Source organism: Chlamydotis macqueenii, chromosome 1 (assembly GCF_036417535.1).
Source record: "Chlamydotis macqueenii isolate bChlMac1 chromosome 1, bChlMac1.mat, whole genome shotgun sequence".
NCBI lineage: Eukaryota > Metazoa > Chordata > Aves > Otidiformes > Otididae > Chlamydotis > Chlamydotis macqueenii.
Genome location: NC_141556.1, coordinates 68,325,819 through 68,346,643, shown reverse-complemented (window position 1 = coordinate 68,346,643; position 20,825 = coordinate 68,325,819). Strand labels below are relative to the sequence as shown.

General features: G+C 42.2%; 1 protein-coding gene across 3 annotated transcripts in view; it reads right to left on the bottom strand.

Annotated features, from left to right (window-relative positions):
* Positions 1-19,713, bottom strand: part of ADIPOR2 (adiponectin receptor 2) — a 47,535-nt gene extending 27,822 nt beyond the window's left edge. For all 3 annotated transcript variants that reach the window (XR_015259560.1, XM_086755652.1, XM_086755641.1), the window contains exon 1: positions 19,589-19,713. The gene's annotated coding sequence lies outside the window, so the exon portion shown is untranslated. The remainder of the gene's footprint in view (positions 1-19,588) is intronic.
* Positions 19,714-20,825: the final 1,112 nt, after the last annotated feature.

Genomic DNA, 20,825 nt, shown 5'->3' with positions numbered 1-20,825 from the left:
CGTCAGTACTGATGATCAATTGAGTTCGTTAACAGTGAGCTGTGGACAAGGTTTTGTGCCTGCAATTTTTTTTGCGGGGGGGGGGGGGGGGGGGGGGGGGGGGGGGGGAAGTAGGCGGTCTTCTTTGACTTTCTGCCTATGTGGCATCCTGGTCTATTTACTGAGGAAATTAGGCAGGCACCAGTGCCCATGCAAGACAGGCATATACAGTCTGGGTAAGGGAAAGAGGAAGTCAGACAGCAAGCGCTGTGTCACACAAGTTAAGACTGCTGTTGAGTGTTACCCACATGTGGCCTAGCTAGCCCATTCTGGGTTACTTATTAACTACATGGGTTATTCACTGGTTGGCTGCTTTACTCACTACACATAGAGCAAAGCAGAAGAGAGAAAAATTTCATACCTTTTATGTAGATTTGTGAATCGCCCCTAAGTTAGGTAGCCACAGCTAAAAAGTTAACAAAACAGTAATACTGAAAGATTCAAGAAATCTTGAAATAAGGGATTTTTATCCTTTCCTCCCACCCCCCTTAAGAGTCTTTCAACGACTGAACCATCTTTTTCAATTAAGGAGTTAAACACCCACAGCAACATTCCAAGTACTTTCCAAAACTACAGTCAAAAATAATCCAAATAAGGGTGTGTATGAACAAGGGAAGAAGGAAAAATCACAGAAAACTTTGTTTTCTCAATGTACCCTAAAGGAACAGTATAAAATAGGCTGTAAAAATTCTTTGGAGGTCATCTTTAACAATGAGGAATGATGAGGAAGCAATCCAGCACCTCTTCTCTAGATGTAATTTCCCTAGATAAAGAGACATCTACAAAACAAAGATTAGACTCCCGTGGAGGGTCAGTGGCCAAAAAGCTGTCTTTGTAACTTGTAAACTGTCACTGGACACTTCAGCCTAAGCTATTTCACAGCAGGCTGCAGAGGCAAACAATCAAGCACATTCTGATGCATTTGGATCCAAAGAAAGGGAACAAGCCAGCAGCCTGCCCACATTAATGAAATGCTTCCATTTCAGAGGATCCTATTACATTGTTACAACATTTGTCCAATTTGTACTGCAAATTGGACCCCAGTTTTGTAACCAGGTTAAGCGTTATGTCAGAGGTTGGCCCACCCCAGTGCACAATGTCCGGTTGTTACAGACTGGATGACTGCTGTAAATTAGCTTTACTCTTCAATACACCAAAACCAAGAGAATTGTCACTAACGCAGTACGAAACAGGGAACGGAAGTTCAAGTTCTTTTCACATTGCATTCCACAAAAATCCACAGCCCAGACCTGGAAAACTTGCTTTTAGTTAATTTTTCATTAAATGACTCAGTTTCTCCAAGTGAGAAACCTTCCATCTTTGTGCCCTTTTATGATTTTATTTCTATGACATGTTACTAACTCACACCAACTTACTTTGCAGTTGCCAACAATAACAAGATGCAGTTGGTTTTTGTTAGTAACACTTTGGATCACAGATTATCTAAAAGTGAAAGACTGAAATTAGACATTACTTTTCTCTAAAGTGAAAATTTAGAATACATCCTTTTAACTACTGCCTCGAAGACATCTGATTCAGAGAAGAACTGTTGGGTCAATATGAAAAAAATCAAACTTTTTGTAACAGGCACTAAAATCCAGAGCTAGACTACTAAACTGAGGGTACGTTCATTTAACCCCTCTACACAGAGGATCCTCACATAAGAATGTAAATGGCACTAAGATCAACAGCCACAATCCAAAGGACAAACATTCCTCTACCCTGGCAGGTACAACACTCTCTTCCTAGGAAGTGTGGCTTTGAATCTCTCTAGAAACTGACACAAGATCTCTTACAATTCAGGAAGATAATCCAACGCCTGGAGCAACTGTACAAAAACAAACACTACCACCTTGCTTTTAAAACCAAAGAGGATTACACTTATTTTAGGCTGCAAACTGTAAGCAGGAAAGCATTTAAAATAGTTGCCCTAAGTGCTTCTTACTGGCTTGCTTGGACATCTCTTCACTTAGATGCCATCTCTGTACAGAGTTAAGAGCTATCTGGTGCCAAGAGGGGGGCAGCCCCACTCTTCCCTGAGTGGGCAAACAGCTCCACTTCTCATCACTGCCCCTGCAAAGGCACTCTGATGTTTGTCACTACCCACTCCAGGTGGCAGTCTGGAAAAACGTTAACCCAGGGACAAGAATGGGATAATAGTTTTCTATCAAACTAGCAAACTGAATTGGCTCAGTACACTGTCAGAGAAGCAGCATGGCCAACATGACAGAAAGGGTAGGACTGCACACCCAAGATTTTAATTCTTTATGTATTTAATAGGCAGCATTTTCCTAACCTGTTAAGGACTGACAGTTACCTGCTGGCCCAAGCCCTTAATTGTCATATATATGCATAACATGGCCTTTATTATGACCTGTTGACCAGCAGACCAAACCTGGCACAGTAAACCAGACACCTTACCAAGGTTAGTGAATGTAATCCTGCAGGCAGGGTCTCAGAAGCTTGGTTGCAAAAAGCTGACCATCACACTCTTCTCAGTTTTCGGAAGCACCTACTCTCTAGTTTTGCTGATAATTTTGATAAGCTTTATTCAGGAGGTTGTGAGCTTGCTCATCTGTGTTTTATTTCATGGCTGACAGGTCTGGTCTACAAAATATGTTTATGTTCCCATATTTGTAAGAAATAAGAACAGAGAAAACTTACTCCTTTACTTAGGCTCAACAATGGCATTTCTTCAGTTGAAAGCAGCATATATTCATATCCTCAGAAACTATAATATTGTTTTGCTGTGTGTCAGACAATTCTAGAAGTCTGCTACTTTTCTGTAGAAAAAAACGTCACAAGAACATTGTAGGAATAACCAACACCCACAGCATTTTATCAGTCTAAGATCAAAAAAGCAGTCCGGCATCTTTTTCAGATACTTTCTTAACCATCAAAACTCAAGCAAAAGAGAGATCTACGGGAACTAGACTGCACCTAATTTATGTCAGTCAGAAGCAGATTTAGTCAAATGGCCGAAGTTCTAGATAAAACCAGGTAAAGCTACTTATCAATGATGTATCTTATCTTAATGCAATAGCCAGAACATAATTTGGGGTTTTTTAAAATATAATAATTGTTGAGAGTTAAGAAATAAGTTGAAGTGAACTTTTTGTCTTCTCTACCATTCAGTGTCACTCTTTCAGATACAAATTTCTTTCCTCGTAACACTGTTTGAAATCATCTCAAATTCTGAAACAAGACCAAGGACACTGATATCACAATACATCACTGATACAATTCAAAAGCAGAAATGTTAAGTTAATCTTTTACTTTCTACTGGCCTATAACTAAGGAGAGATGGCAAAACACCCACAGTCTACTTTTGATACTCTGAGATTACTGCTAAAGTTCTAAGAACCAAAATTATTACCTGTACACATGCAAGCCCTTTAAGTAGGGATGTAGCTTAAACTCAAAACACATCTACAGGACCTAGACCAAGACAATTACACAAAGAGTCATCTTGCTGTGGTTTGTTTTACCATCTTGGCATGGCAGTTTTTGCTAGCATAACTGTGTTCCCTGCAGAGGTTTTCGCTAGTATAGCTGCAGCCTGCAATCCAATCAGCACAGCTACGTTACTGTAAATTTTAAGTCTGAAACAGTTTAAGACCACAAACATCCTCCAAGTCAATTTTCAAGTATCCAGGAAGCATTTTGCAAATATACACATTCGATATTTTACACGACTTAATAGCACTTATTGATGCATTCAGATCGCCATATGAGGGGTGGGAGTGTGTACTACACAGCCACTCGCTCACCCTCTCCCCTCCCTGAGGGGACAGGGAAGAGAAAATGTAACAAAAAGCTTGTGGGCCAAGATAAGGACAGGAAGAGATAATTCAGCAATTACCACCATGGGCAAAACAGATTCAACTTTGGGAAAATGAAGTTAAATTTATTAACAGAGTAGGATAATGAGAACCAAAACAAAAATCTTAAGAATACCTCCCCCAACTCCTCCCTTCTTCCTAGGCTTATCTCCACTCTCACTTTCTCTGTTTCCTCCCCCTCAGTGGTGCAGGGGGACAGGGAATGGGGGTTGTGGTTAGTTCATCACACATTGTCTCTGCCAGTTCTTCCTCCTCAGGGGAAGGACTCCTCACACTCTTCCCATGCTCCAGCCTGGGGTCTCTCCCACAGGAGACAGTCTTCCACTAACTCCTCCAACATGAGTTCTTCCCACAGGCCACAGTTCTTCACAAACTGCTGCAGTGTGGGTCCCTTCTACAGGGTGCAGTCCTTCAGGAACAGACTGCTCCAGTGTGGGTCCCCCATAGGGCCAAAGGTCCGGCCAGGAGCCCGCTCCAGCACAGGCTTCCCACACGGCCACTTCAGGCATCCACTTGCTCCAGCATGGGCTCCTCCAGGGGCTGCAGGTGGATCTCTGTGGACCTCCATGGCTGCAGGGGGACAGCCTGCCTCACCATGGGTTGCACTACGGGCTGCAGGGGAATCTCTGCCCCAGTGCCTGGAACATCTTCTCCCCCTCCTTCTTCACTGACCTTGGTACCTGCAGAGTTGTTCCTCTCACATATTCTCACTCCTCTCTCCATTGCTGCTTTGCCCAGCATTTTTTTCCCCCCTTAACTACATTACCACAGAGGCACTACCTTTTTCCCTTAACTACATTATCACTGATGGGCTCAGCCTTTGCCAGCAGCAGGTCCATCTTGGAGGCAGCTGACATTGGCTCTGTCAGACACAGGGGAAGCTTCCAGTAGCTTCACACAGGAGCTACCCCTGAAGCCCCCTCACTATCAAAACCTTTCCATGCAAACCCAATACAGTGATCCATGTATCTTCTGACTTGGGGAAGGGGATCAAAAAAGCCCCCCAAACACACATTGGAATGGTCTTTAAAAAAAAAAAGAAAAGAAATGCAGTGAGCAAGCTGTGGCAATGAAGAGCACTTCACTTCTATATACCTTCACCTTCAGTGAAAAATATATTGTCCCTACTTTGAAGCATGTAATTGCAATCCACCCTTTGATAACAGAGCTACACTGCTTGTTTAGTAAAATGAGGACTGGCTCTAACATTGGATGAATTACAATCAGTACCATTAAAGGAAAATAAAGATTATTTTGTTATGTGAAACTATTTTCAGTAGATAACTCACAACAGAAAATAGTGAGGACAGGAGATTAAGAAAAAAAAATTCCTCAAAGGAAATAGACACAATATTTACACTTATAAAAATACCTTACTATAAAACAGAAATAAAACTGTAATTTCACACAGAACAGAAAAAGTTAGACAAACATTCAGGTTGCCTTTATCACGCACAGAATATAGCATTTACTGTAATTACAAAATTCATAAAAGAAAACACAGGACTATTATGTGAAGCACTCACACTAAGTAACGACAGCTTTATAACACAATGAAGTGCTACTGGCTACCCTCAGACCTACACAGAGCACCACAAGGCAAGAGAAGATAGAAAAGAGCAGATGCCTCCAGGTCCTGCTTAGGAGCCTTGAGTCATAGGAGGCTTTGCAACACCCTTCCTGGACTTGCGAGTGATAGGCAGCAATTTATGAACATTGAACAGGAGGCAGAAATCATAACTACGCAGCCCTGTAGTACTGTGCTGTGGCAGCAGCCACAAGCTCCATACTTCCATACTGAGCCATAAGGCCTCAAGACTGAGGCTTGTCAGGCTTGTTCTGACTGAACTTTTCTTGACCTGCCTTTTACTTGGTTTAGCTGTGACTGTAGCTTCTCTAATTGACTAGATGACTTCGGCCAATTTATTTTAGTTTCGTTTACCTTGGTGTGATATAATCTCCAGTTATCCTTCATAGAAAGAGGTATTTACAATGATACCAGGAAATACAGGTCTAGTATGACAGCAGAGGCCTGGAGAAGCAGAGAGACAGGATGCAGTACAGAGGAGTACAGGCGTGGGATAAGAGATGGAGCACAGGCTTGTCACTGGAGATCCCACAGCTATAAGCCACTCACTAACGGTCAGTTAAAAAATGCAGGTGTGGAGCTAAACAAACCTGGCTTGAGGGCTAACAAAGAGATAGTAAATAGCATACATAAAGGGCACCATATATAGTAAATTCAGACATCACCTGGAGCTGTAGACCAATGAAGAAAGAAAAGAAGTGTAAAAGCATGTTAGCAAACATTTTAAAAAACCCTCAAGTGACTTCTAGAGGGAGGAAGAAGAAACAGGCAACAGTAAAGTCATATTCCTCCCAGAAAAGGAACTCCTGAGGCTGGTAACTTATCCTCTCCAGCAGTCCTAAGTCCCTGACTTAAAGACCCAGAGGAATGGAAGGGTGAAAGTAACTCCAAGAGAAGAGACAGAAACCATTGTAACACACCAAATTGTGTGTGTTACAATTTTAGCTGTGTTTGGCAACGTTTTCCAGTATGCGAGTACTATAATGCAATATTCTTCTTTTTCATTAAGAGTTAAATCTAGGCTTATGATTATTGAGCACACCCTGCCACACATGCATCACACCCCCTCACCACCACATCCCTCACCCCCCACATGCACACCACCACCCCCCCACGGTGCTCCCTCTTTGCCTGCAAACAACAAAGTAACAACTTGGATGGAGTTCTCCATTCCTTCTCCAATTTTGCAACTCTGAAGAGCATTGTTACTCTTCAAAGCATTACAGGAAAATTACACTATAATAGCAAAGCCTGAAGCAGCCCCAGGTAATGCAACCAAATGGGCCATCTGACCTTATAACACGTTCCTTCCGCAGAGGGAACTCTTTGTGCCAGGGTGACCCAGTCAACAGTTGTTTTGTACCAAAGGGCCTTTCATACATGTAAATACGCTCCTACAATAGTACCTAAACACAAAAATAAGTGAGCTGAGCAGTCACTGTCTATCTGCCCTTTCTATTTGCAGGAAGAAGTTCTAGACATCATAGGAGACACTCAATTTCTTTAAGAAACTCTAAAACCAGGAAGGAAGCATGGCCAAGTTGATAAGCATCCACGCTCTTAAGAGCGGGAAGGGTAGGAATTTGGCTTGATTTCCTGGACAAGGGCCCAGACAGGAGGAACATGAGCAGAGAGCAAGAACTGGGTCAGCAAACTACTGAATAGTTATGTGTCCTAGTTTTCAAATACTCACTGAAGGTCTTCTTACCCTAGCCCAATTGCATCTGTAAGGGGCGTTAATACGTGTAGAACTATTCAGATAAACTATTCTGGAAAGAATACAAAATACCTTATGCTGACACAACACCTGCTGCCAATGGAATTAGCAAATAAGGGATCTCATTTTACTCTAAGTTTGTTCTCTTTCTGTAAGAAAAACAAGCTATCTAGTACAATTTAATGCAAAGACTAACTAACATGTCCGTGGCTGTGACTGAGAGGCAACATAGCTCTTCAGATTCATCTGATGTGCACAGACAGCCATCATCAATACTGAGAAAATGCAGGCCAAGCTTCTTGGTAGAGCCTGAGTGCTACACGTAGGAGCCAACCACTAATCTGTATGCCAAAGATGTACTTGGAAACCTAGCTGAGAATGCTATACAGAGGTCAGATGTAAACAGAGCATAAACACAGCCTTATCCACTTCTAAAATCCTCAGGTATAGTATTACTAAAAGTATGAAAGTTTCTTCCAGTATCTACAGCATTGACAGCACAGTAGTGGCATCCATGCTCTCAGAAAAAAAAAAAAAAAAGTAGACACTGACAAGTGTCTAAGTCCTAAGAAAAGCCACTAATCAATGTTGTGAATTTAGTATGTTAGAACAGAACAGAAGTAAAATCTTGGAGGACAACTAACCTGCCCTGATAACCAGGCAAGCCCCAAACCTCTGTAGACAACAAGCAGCTGTAGCTAAGGAAACAAGAGTATGAAGGGACACAAGCATTGCAATTATGAAATACAAAATCTGGTATCTATTTTTATCATGTGCTAGTTAATCAGTAATAGTTCAGATGTTTTACATCACATTTTACATATTTACTAAATGATTTGAGAAAGGATTTGCTTTGCAACAGCAAAGGAAGTTTTTATTTAAAATCTTAAGCTGACCTCAAAATGGCAGTAAGATTTCAACACAGCAAAAGGTTTCCCAATCTTCTTGTCTACAACAGCAGTAACCCAAAGCAACAGTAAGAAAGTGAAAATACCAAGCATTGTTTGTCAGTCAAGTTAAGGTCACAGAGTTAGCAGATGGCAGCCTCAGACTCAAAAAGAAGTTGTTCTTGACACAGCAAATAGGTAAACTTTGAATCTCCTTGCTACAGGATGAAGATTCACAGGGAAACTGGACAAACGCACAGGATAGAAGGTGTTATCACATCAAAGGGTATTAAGAACATAAAATCACTTCTAGCTCTAGAAGTCCCTAAATACCAGTGCATGTCTATCATATATTCATGCTCAGAAGCTGTTTTCTTCCTGAGGGGATGGGTATCCTTACTAAAACTTCAGAGTCCCCTCCAAGGAAGGACAGCAAGGGGCCTAATGAATAAAAACAAAACAGGGAAGAAGGCAAATGATTACGAAACAGAAAATTAAAAACCCTGCAAAAGAAAGGATGAAGGTTGAAATAGAAAAATTTTCAAGGACACCAGGCAAAGCACCCTAACAATGTCCCCAAAGGCATCCAAGAAGCCAGTAGGCACTATCTTGACATGCTCTGGCCAGTGACTTATATAAGATGACAACAGAACAGAAAAATCCTATAGCTGCCAGAATCTCATTTACTAAGTTTGCTCCTTCTTCTCCGAATGGTCAGCTTGGCTGGGACCAGTAGGTGGTCCTGCAACTTGTCTGGGCTTCAGACCCAAGGGATATAAATAGAAAGGTTAGGGGCAAAGCACAGTCAAAGCCTCAGTAAGAGCTGCTGCAACCTGGCACATCTGGCATATGCACATCAGGATTTCATCCTGCAGCAAGGGGACACATCAAGTGAGCCATGCCATGAACACACTCATAGCACCACACTCACGCTACCCATCAACTTCTCCCCAGTGAAACACAGAATCTGCTGAGCACAAGCCAGCCCAAAGCTTCTTGGTCTCTTCACTTCAGGCAGGAGGTCTTGTCACTGTGTGCATAGATAGGACACAAGGGCAAGAAAACTGAGCAAGTGGAGCACGAGAATGTAAAGATATTTCTGTAGCATGGCTTAGATGCAGGCTGGGTGGATATTATGCAGCCTGCTTGGGTTACACACAAGAGAGTGATTAGAGAGTCTCATAAGGCAGAAGCTTAAGCAGCAGCTTCAGAATGAAGATAGGATCCTAAGCCAGAGGGATTTCTAGTTTGACCCAGTCTGGTTTATATTATAGCTATTCTGGAATTCCAAGTTTCAATGGATGACTTGTTTTCCAGATAATGAAGGAAATAAAGACACCCAGTGTGCCTCAATTTTTCTTTTTACCTACAGGTTAGATAAAATCTATTAACCACTGACTATGATTTTTATCCTCTTCCATGAACAGCGTTTAAACTGTCACACAGCAATCTGTCATTGATTTCTATTGGCAAACTCAGAGCAAAGGTTTAAGGAAAAAACATTTAAAAAAAAAAACACTCCAAAACAAACAAACAAGAAGAAACAAACCCCAACCACAAACAAACCCCAAAACAAATATGACACAACACTGAAATAAAACCAAAAAACCACTCCACCCCAAAAACCAACCCTGCCAAATACCTGACGCACTGCTACAATTTCCCTCCTGAAGGTGGAGAGAATTATTGGTTCAAATTTTGTCTCTGACTAGTTTATACTCTCACACACGTACCTAGCACTCACCTCAACTATCACCTCCGATTTGGAAGCAAAACTTGTCACATTAAGTGTCACCTTGTTTCAGAAATGTAGAAATTTCTTGTTAAGCCTCAGTCCTGAGAAATACAACTTAGAACAATGAAACAAACAGATCTTGTACCTTCCTTATCTTAACCACTAAAATACATTTCCCAAAACCACCTAGTACTCCTAATTTCTAATTCGTTATTGCTCTCTGACAAATAGTTGTGCTACCTATAAGGAAGCATAGATAACTTCCCTCACCTCAAATTTGTCACTGGTTCTTGATGTTTGTATTCAAGCTTGAGGTTACAGTCCAAGATTCCTACAAGAAGGATGCTAAATCAACATGAAGGCTCTTTCTTCAAGTTAGCTTATAACTAGATAATGAATTCACAGAGACAGGGAAAAAAAAATAAATAAATCCTTAGAGTATGCGTGCTATACAACGGCTCTAAATATTTACAGTGCATAACAAAATGCATGCATTACATTTAGATTAGAATCCTTTGATTTTTGGAGGCTTGCTCACCAAGATAACTCTGACTTAAATAAAACTCCACATAGTTACATAACATTGTATAAAGATGCATCAGCACAAAACCAAGGAAAGCAGGAAATTTTTTAACCATCTCAGCTACATCCTTTTCCCCAAAATGTTCAACATAACTCCAGATACCATATTTTATTAAAACTCTCTGCCAAACAAACCTCTGCCTCAGTACTTGTTAAAACTGATTTATTACTGTCAAATACATTAATCTGCATGTTAATCTGCCTCAGGTCACTTAAAGTTGGTTAGAAAGGACTTCTGTCAAGGCATATACAATGTTGCTTTTGGTCTACATGGGAGTTTGACATCAGAGCTTGGGAGAGACCCTCTATGACATAAATATTCCAGCATGAAAACAGCAAGGAATGCAGAAGACTTTTCCTGTAATCCATTTCCATTTTTCTTTGCTTCACTTCATGGCACGTTGTTAGAGTCTAAAAATTTGACTAGATGAAGGCTGAGTTTATCTTAGGATCTTGTGTCACTGGAATTGTAAAGCATACACCACTCACATGCCTGCTTCAAACTGACATTCAATGCACTTCAGGAGAAGGGAAGGTTTGTAAGTTATACAACCTACTTCATCCATACTGCAAGTGGTACACAAGACAGAAAAGCTGGCTCAACATTACATGTACTACGTTAAGTACAATAAGTGCTGATAATATCGCTATACAAAGTCTTACACCAAACAGTTTAAAGCCTTCAAGTTCTATGGCTTCCTTACTCAGTATTTCCAACAGAAAGCAGAATTGGTTTTCACTAACAGACCACTTGCCTCCTAGTATAACCAATTCTCTAGACCACTTACCAGATGATCCAAGATTTTCAGCACAATCAGATCAAAACTTCAAAGATGAATAAAGACAGCTGGACAATCACTGAAGAGAAGCAGTTTTAGCATACACATCCTGCATGTTTGCTTTGCAGCTGGATCACCATCAGCACAATATGCTGATACAGGTCTATTACCTGTCACATCCGCTGAAGAAGCAGCCTCCAATGCAAGCAGCAGTAATGCATGCCTTCTACACCTTTCCTTTTTATGTCTGCCTAGTAATTAATTTTAAGTGCCAGTAATTCTCAATTACTCCATCACTAGTATGACTAAACGTCATTCTACAGTAGGAATTATGCAAATATGCTTTGGTCAACCCCAAATGCCACCACTGTTACCTGTGACTTTGAATGTTGTAACAAATAACATGCTTATAAACTGCTTATTTATTACAAAGAAATAACTTAGATTACCATCCAATTCAGGAGTCCCTTCGGCTTGAAATGAGAAAGTGTTCAAAATATTCTGTTACCTTAGAACAGAATCTCCAAGAAGGGAGCACAGAGTTTTAAGCTGGTTTTAATCTCTACATAGCATAAAGCCTCTCAAAAGGTAATAAGATTTCAGTTGGTACTACAAGAACTACTGGACACATCATACTTACTGCTAAAAGAACAGGAATGTGGAATTGTACCTTTGCAAGGATGACCTTAGACTGCACAAAACATTCATGTGTCTTGCAGGCAGACAAGCCCTCAGGCACTTACATAATAATGAACTATTGAAACAGAGCCAAGACATGAGTTTTCAGAGGAAAACAGTCATGGGTTCTGTGATCATGCTTGTTTTTCACAATGACTTTACTGTGATGCATAACAAGGGGGTATTTGAACCGGTTAACTGATACAGAAAAAGTCAGCTAGAAAGGGCTCACATGGAAGAATTAAAAACTAATGTCCTTCTAAGAGCATCTTGCACCACTCTTCCAACAGCATCTTAAGACTCTGCTGCTCAAAACCCGAAGCAAAACCCCTAGGTTACCCACAGTCATGCAGAGCTGTACTGTTACATCAATCCTGACCTTATCCAAGTACTTGAGATTTTTCAGGATCGTCTCCAACAGTCTTGTATATCATCTCCCTTTCCCTATGCTGACATGTATACTGGAGTCTTTCCAAATCAGTTGACATAACCGGCATTTTCAACGGCATCACACGCTAGTTACGATGTTTTGGACAGAAACATTTATGCAAGTGCTATGAAATCTGGTCAGCCTCTCTTGCTCTCTATCAAGGACCAGCTTAACTTTAAATTCTGAGTTTGCCTTCAGAGTAGAAGACAGGAAATATCCTACCTTTAAACTGCAGAGTATAGGATCAAGGCCAAATTAGAAGAGTTTTATAGATACAGTAGCTAAAATCAATACACATAATCTCAATTATTTTAGCAAGTCACTTCCTACCGAATCAAACATTGGATTTTTGTAACTCAGAATGTTTTAATGTTTTATTACTGATCTTCCTTCTCCTTACATCTAGTTGACGTAAGAATGCCAAGACACCTATGAAAAATCATAATAAAAAGAAAAGGAGGCTTTGGCAAATTACACCCTGTGTTTCTGGAGGATGACCTAAAAAGAGAACAAAAAAAAAAAACCACCACCAAAAATTATCCTTTTATATCCTTCACAGGAGTGAAATTAATAATTAATAATTATCAGGTAGTCAGAGAAATTTAGCATTCCTCTTCTAAAACATCTGAAAATTGACCCTTAAGAAATATCATACAAATCAAATCTAAGCTACCTAGCAACTGCCTTCACTGCATTAGTGAAGCTTGCAAAAAGGAAAGGATTTTTATAACACATGCATTATTGAACTATTTCTGTAATGCTGCAGAATTCATATCGTTGCCAACTACTAAAGAGTCACAGAGCAGGAAGTCAAAGAGCAGTTGCACTTAACCATGGACATTAAGATCATCAGGACACAAGACTTTTTTCAGCATTGTCCTCTTAGCTTGGACTATATAAAGGTCAGAAAACCACTAAATAAAGCTTTTGTTGACTTTGTTATGCTTTTCTCAACTCTCAGACACTCAGCTCAGAAAATAATCCATTTTGTTCCCTACTGAAGGTATAGCAGGCAGAAAGCCAATAGTTGGCACTTTGTCACATAGCTACTTTAATAAGAATTATGAATAGGCTCTTCCTTTTATTACTACAGTCATGTTCCATTACAATAAAAAAAAATTGCCTGAAAAATTAATATTGAGAACAGCAGAACATTGCTGTGATCACCCTTGCAATGCTGTATGCTGTTCTAGGGAATACATAGACATATAAATAATTGGTTAAACACAATTTGCAAAGCACACTGTTCTTCACAGGCAAATTGGTTGTATCATACCATAATGTCAGAAAGGACCAGATTCCACCACCACTAACTTATCGCCACAGCACCACTACTTGTCTAAGTAATACACGCCCATGAATTCCACCAGCCATGGAGACCAAGACATAAACTAAAGCATTAGGAAGGAAAACAGAAAAAGTACATCCTTCAGTTTACTCTAGGGAATGGTAAACACTGAATCTCAGGAGCAGCCCACTAGGAAATGCAGCGCAGTATTCTTCGTTACAAAAGCATACCTAAACTGTCAGCTGAGAGAAGGTGAAATGCATGTTCAGTAGCTCTTCATCTCAGGTTCACTTCTTTCTTCCAAATGCTAAAATCTCTTTCCCTGCAAGTAAAAGCTTGCCAGCACTCTCAGGACTGAGAGTATAGCCAGTCTCAGCTATACTTACCTTTGCATTGTTATGTTTTTTTAAAACAGCTCCCACTGCAGACTGAAACACAGATATAAGTTTTTCTAGTACAAGCAGGAGTAAAGATTAGCTAAAGGAATTTTATCACTAGCTACAGGAATTTTACCATTCAGATTTAATCTAAGCAGCCAGAGGTGGTATTTGCTCTCAGAAGGCGGCTTTTACTGCCTCAATTCAATTATTCCATTTTCATCAAAAGTTCTGCATTTTACAAAAACTCAGAAACCATGTATAGACATATGTGGGCTTGAAGTCCTTATCAAGGTAACAGGCCCCAAACCTAGCATCACCCACCATGTAGTTTGCACAAGAAATCAAAAGAGCACAAATAAGTGCCTTCAATAAAGTCTGCAGAAAACGTTTCATACAGCAAGAAGGTCTATGGCGTGTTCCGTCCATAAGGAACACTGTTTATTCAAATATCCATAAACATCCAAATTACTAAAACACATTTATGACAACATTTTGAGAAAATCATACTAGACAAGCAATAAATATATTCACCAGTAAGGAGCTAAAACAGGAACCTCACCAGCATGCTGTCATTAAAACAGAGAAGAGTCCACTAAAGTTTCCTACCAACAAAACAACCCTTACCTAAAAGCTGCAGAACTGCTTAACACACCCAGGGCTCTCCTAATGAAATCTATAGCATATAAATTGTCATCCTCTAGACCCAAACAGAGCAGCACAATTGACCTCGGCTCCAAATGAGAAATGGCAGTCTCAGCAATCCTATAAGCAGATGGAACCAAATAGGCTGGGGAAAAGAGCATTTAATTTGGTTAAGAGGAAGAGTAGCAAAATTGGATGAACACATATGAAAAATGGCTTTGGTGTACTTACAATAAGTCAGCCTAGCCACATCTTACCTTTGACTATATAACAAATGATCGTAGCTACATTCAGAAAAACAACAATTCCCGTTAACAAAGATGGCTAGCTTTCACATGGCCTATCCAAACAGAGGCAACGTTGTAACGTTATGACATCTATATCTAGTATAAGTTTGGTTTTCAGCATTAGATGAAGAACCATGAATGCCAACTATTTTGAGATAAAATATTACCAGAAAGAAGTTAACGAGACAGAGCGAAAAAAAAGAAGCGGCCTTTCCCGCAGCAGGCCCCAACAGAAGTTTGCAATGTACTTGGATCTGCCAGAACACTGCAATATCCATTTTAAGTATACAGATTTGACTTTCAACCCATTCTGCAAGTAAATTGTCTACTCTCTTGCCTACTGCTGTCTAAAGGTACCTTAGAGCCAATGATTACAGCTCTGCCTGTTCCAACACTTTCTTCCCGTAAATAGTGCCTGACTATTTTCTGTTCTCACAAAGGCTTAATTAGTCCTGTTTACAGAGAGTTACAGCAGCTGGCACATCCCAGCAGACTCCATCGCATTTTCACAGCTACTGAAATCCATCTGAAGCGTGCTGCAAATTTTTCTACACTGACAATGACATGTCCTGTGAACCTTATATCTATCTACACGTTTGAAGACACCTTTCCGCAAGCAATTTAACCACAAGGCAGCCCTGAGAAGTCCCAAAACATTTGCTGACACACGTACAGTTCAGAGAAGGCCAAAAAGTCCTGCATGGCCAGAAAAAGATACTCACTCTCTCCTCCACTAACAGAGCAGCAGAGATCTGTAACTCTAGAATACGAGAGTAATCATGGCTGCATGCAACAACAAATACAACTGCCATCTAATTTTATTTTATACCCATCATCCACACAATGTATGTCATCTGCTCAAGAGACCATTGAGCTACAAATAAAAAAAAAAAACAACCAAACAAAATCTAGACAGTAATTTTCTTCCTACCCTGGCCATATCATAACTCAAAGAGATGCCGTTAACAAAAACTAGTGAAGGACAGAAATATTTCTATGAGGTTCTGAAAATTCCAAAGAAGTTATAACTGAAAATCATGTTAAATCAGAGGGCAAATTGGTATTAAACATATGATATTTCCTCTTCAAAATTCTGAGCATCTTAGTTTTGCCAAAAACCTCCTCACTCCAAGTTTTTTGCTGCTTCTCAAATCAAGCAGCAGTAGTATAAGCTGTGGCACCTCCTTTCCTGAGAGAGGCTGTCTGCTTATCATCACACCAGCTGCCACATCATAATGTGGTGAGCAGTCTTCTGTATACAAAAAGATTGTCACTGTGCCCTGAAAGGAAACCTTGAGGTTCATCTTGACACTGAACAAAGATAAAGATTTTATTTTTATGTCAAACCATTGAGATAAATGTTGCAGAAAACATATGTAATCACTGGGCAAATTAAACTCCATCTCAGTTTTATAGTTACGTGATGACGAAAGTCTGAATCTCTCACTCCTAACTACTGCCACAAGAAGGCAAGAGGCTGTCCTTTTCAAAGCACTGCAACAGGAACTATGTGGAAACAACTCACCTCCTGCACCTTATTAGTTTACATACTGATCTGCAGCACTCTGCTTCAAAAGAAAAATGTTCTGGTAGTAGGAGCATATTCAAATAAACAAATGAAAGTCAAAAACTTTTTCACAAATCTCTTTTCTGAAGAAGCAGAACCAGTACCTTGTTTGTCTCCATATTCTTAATTTTTGAAAACCAGTTTCTTTATTGAACTAGTCTTGACAAACATATTGCTATAAAAAGCAAAGGCAGTCAGTCACCACGTTAAGTAAAACCAACTGAAATACAATGTCTTGCAGAAAGGATAAGGCATTTAAAACAAGTTTTATCAGAGAATAATACACTTTAAAGTAATAGTCTTCCCCTTAAACACTGTACCAAATACTTTTTCATAATCACTACCATTATCTTGTGTAACGTCTTTTCAAACCTACCAACACCGTCTGCCAGAAAATTTGGCGAATGACTCAGACACAGACACTTTCAAATCACAAATACTCAAAACTGCTATTTCCATTTCAGAACTACTTCTATTTAAGCATCTGAATTGCTGATGGCATGATAGTCCAACGACCTCCTGAAGTTTCCTTATCAAAATTTTCCTCATGTACAGACAGCATCTCCACTGACAAAAGCAAGCCTTGTTTCTTCGCACAATTTGTCCAAGTGTCTTGGACAATTCAGTTACACAACCAGAAACCTGTAAAACTTGCAAAATTTTTAGTGTCTAATATTGAGGGTCTTTGTACACGAATGCTTGACACAGCTCCTTTAACATGCAACTGAAGACATAAGAGCATAGATCCAAGCATTAAAGTCACTGGTATTACATGCCCTGCCAATTCCCATTAATTTTCCTTCCTGACAGATCAACAGGAACTCTTGCCTACAGCAAGTACATGCTTTTCAAACTCCAGTCTTTTTATCCTGTGTTCAGAAGTCAGGCTTCAAGTCTGAACCTCACCCACAACTGCCAAAACCACCGCTCACCAGTCACTTGAGCAAACTTGCAGTAATGCCACCAGTTCAATAGCACTGACACAACTCCATCAGTGCAAAGGTGGGAGCCTTTTGTTTGTGTCTGGCTCTCTTGAAGACCCGATACAATTTAAACTCCTACACTCATCATATTTTATGTTTGAGAACATACATATAACAGGTAAGAATCTATTGAAGGAATTTTCACCATGAAAGGTTTAGTTTTCCACATTAGCAACTATTTTCCATAGTTTTCACTATGAAGCTGCCAACAACCTTATCCACAGGCTTATTTAACAATATTTAGTTGTCAGCTTGGACAAGGGAGTCATTTCCATATTTTATCAACTAATCTTACACATCCAACACAATAATGAACTTATTTCAGGTTGCCTATGAACACACACCCAGAGTCTTCATAAGTGTCACACTACTGCTGCAGTTTACACATGAGTTATGCCCACACCATTAAGAACCACGGCATAAAATGTTTGTACCTGGAACTGGCTAGGACCCCTACACGAAAAGGAAAAAGAAATGCAAAACACGATCGCTTCTTTTCTTATATAAACAATATTAGCTCATAGCTGAAGATAACAAGGAAAACAGGCTGTGTTTTATGACCACGCTGCACCCATAATTCCATGACACAACATCTACTTCTGTCAATCATAAACGTATTTTCCTCTGTTCTGGCAGCTACCACCAAATTTGAAGTAGTCTCATTAAGGTTCTGTAGAAAGCAAGCACCTGGCTACAGAAAAACTACTGAACAGCCTGTGAAAGCCAAGGATTTTTACAACAGTACTCAGAGAGAGGACTGTGCAGTGCACAGCTCTTCACTGACTTCCAGAACAGACAGTGAAGACCACAGCCAGAACGTAACCCGGAATTTAACACTTCCTGACACTGACTACAGTGAGGGAGTGAAAACAAGAGTTTAAATTACACAATAAAACCTCAAGTCTTGAAACCCAGATTACACCCAGGAGGGTTTGCCCAGAGGGTCTGGCCAACTTTATAAAGCCTGGTCCAGTTTAAAAAATACACAACACAGTTGTGATACAGAAGACAATTCAACTGCCTGAAGAACTTTAGTGGTGCACTGAGAACAAAATGTATCTTTAAATAAGGAGTAATATCTAAAAATTTTTCTGCTATGTAACAGGTGTATACAACAGTTTACACAGATGAAGTGACAAAGCCTGTATGTCAAATAAGTTATAATTTAATATTAACAGTTTTCTCAAACATATGCCAACACACACATCTACTAAAGCCACTAAATCAACTCACTTGTAATGCTAAGACAGACACAAAAAGAAACCAACACTACTTGAAAAGCTCAGTAAGAACAACAGCTGTCATATCTTCTTTGTCTTCTAGTCGATCACCATATGTTTCAACGTCTTTGTTGCTCATCCTAAGCAAACAACAGATGAATGTCCAATTCTCTCAAGAAAAAAAAAAAAAAACACAAAATCACCTTTTTAAAAATTTAACTGCCACTTGGGAATACCCAAATTGTGGATACACTAGTGTCAAATATTTACATTATCCACTGCTGGTAACTCCAGTATTTATAGATACATACACAAAAACACGCACACACAGAGTGCTCCGTGGGCAAGGCAAGGTTCTCATATCGTACAAGCACAGGAGTTATTATTTTTATGACCTCCGTAAAAAGATTTTAGGAGTAGCAGTAGATTTCCCTGTCCTGACAAGCAACAAGTGTACAGAAGGCTACAAACAAGACCCACTTACAGTGCTCTTGACCCACTTAGGAGTGCTTCACTGGCCTAAAGCCTCCTCCAGCCGAGCCTTTCCAAGTGCTCCTTCGTGTCCCTAAGCAAACACCCTGACCACAAGCCCGGCTCCCTTCTGCCCCCGGCCAGTCGCCCGCAGGGCCCGCTCCCCGCCTCACCGGCAAAACTCAGCCCCGGTCGAACGCAGCGCCCGCCGCCGGCCTTCCCCCAGCACCTCGGCCACCCCCCCGCGCCGGGAGCAGCCGCGGCCCCGACCCCCGCCGCCGTTCCCGGGGATCGGCGAGAGGGAAGGAGGCGCCCCCCTCACTCCGCCGCGGGGGCTGCCCCTCGCCGCCCCACCGAGGGGACGCTCGGCCCCGGAGCGGGACCCTCCGGCCCCGCGGGCGGCGGCCAGGCCGCGCAGTCCCTCGGGTGAGGGGAGGGGAGGGGCGGGGCGCACGGGCCCCCCGGGCGCTCACCTGGCAACGGCCGGCGCTCGCGAGGTGCTGCCCGCCGCCTCGCGCCGCGCCGCCCCCCTCCTGCGGCAACCGCTGCCGCCGCCGCCTCCCCGGCCTCGTCACCTCCTCCTTGCCCTAGAGCGTCATCATCGCACGAGGCCGCCGCCGCCAATGCGGGACACCCCACCGCGCCTGCGCACAAGCGCACCGGAAGGAAGCGCGGAGAACGAGCCCAGCTGCATCGCGGGAAATGTAGTCAGGAAGGGGCCGCCGCCGCCACCGGCTGGCGCAGGCGCTCGGGGCACGCGTCCGCCTCCGGGCCGCGCAGGCTGGGGGAAGGAGGGGTGCGGCCCGCCGGGAGGAGCGGGCTCTGATTGGCTGAGGGAAGGGAGTGACGTTTGCGCGGGCTTTTGTTCTCCGCTGGCGCAGGCCTCCGTGGCAGGGGCGGTTGGGGCTGTTCGTGGCGGGGGCGGGGGGCGGTCCATCGGTCCTGCCTCCCGGGGAGGGGCGACCGGCGGGCTCCGGAGGCGGCGGGGGGTTCTCCCGTGACACCGCTTCCTGTGGGCCCTGAGCAGGCGGCAGAGCGTCACCCTCTCCTACGGCAAGCGGTGTCACAGGAAACGCCAGGCCACGCAGCCCTTCCCGCAGGCGTGACGGAAAGGGGCCCGAGAGGGGCCAGCCGTGGTGGCCGCACGGAGTCATCCAGGCTGAAAGAGGCACAGCGAGACTCACTGGCGGGGGGAGCTGTGAAGCCTCCCCGGAGGCCAAGGCAGATGCCACAGGTCCTGCTGAGGGGGAAAGAGGCCCCACTGGACCAGGGTTTAATGCTCAGGACTGACCTGTGTGTGCCAGGGGGAGGCCACAGCCTGTGCAACACCAGACAGATTATGAAAAACAGATGGTGTTACCAGGCCTGATGCCGCTGGTGGCATCTGGAAGCCTGGTTCCTGTGACAGGACCCAAACACCTATGTCCAATGTAGAGGCACAGAGAGGCAACACCAGAGAGAACGTGAAGTTGCTCTGTTAAATAATGGAGACTGTAGGCACAACAGCAGCAAAAACGTGATGTGGAGATCTTGGCTTTTGAAATCGTGTCCTTGGGGAAACTGGTGGAAACCCGAAGCCTGCATGTTGTGCAGTGAGTCTAGTCAAAACACTATGGAAACACTACCCTGCTAGAGGACAGTCTTGAACTGCCAAGAACAATTGGCTGATCTGGGAGGACTTGTGTAGTTTGTGCGGCTCTACACACTTCA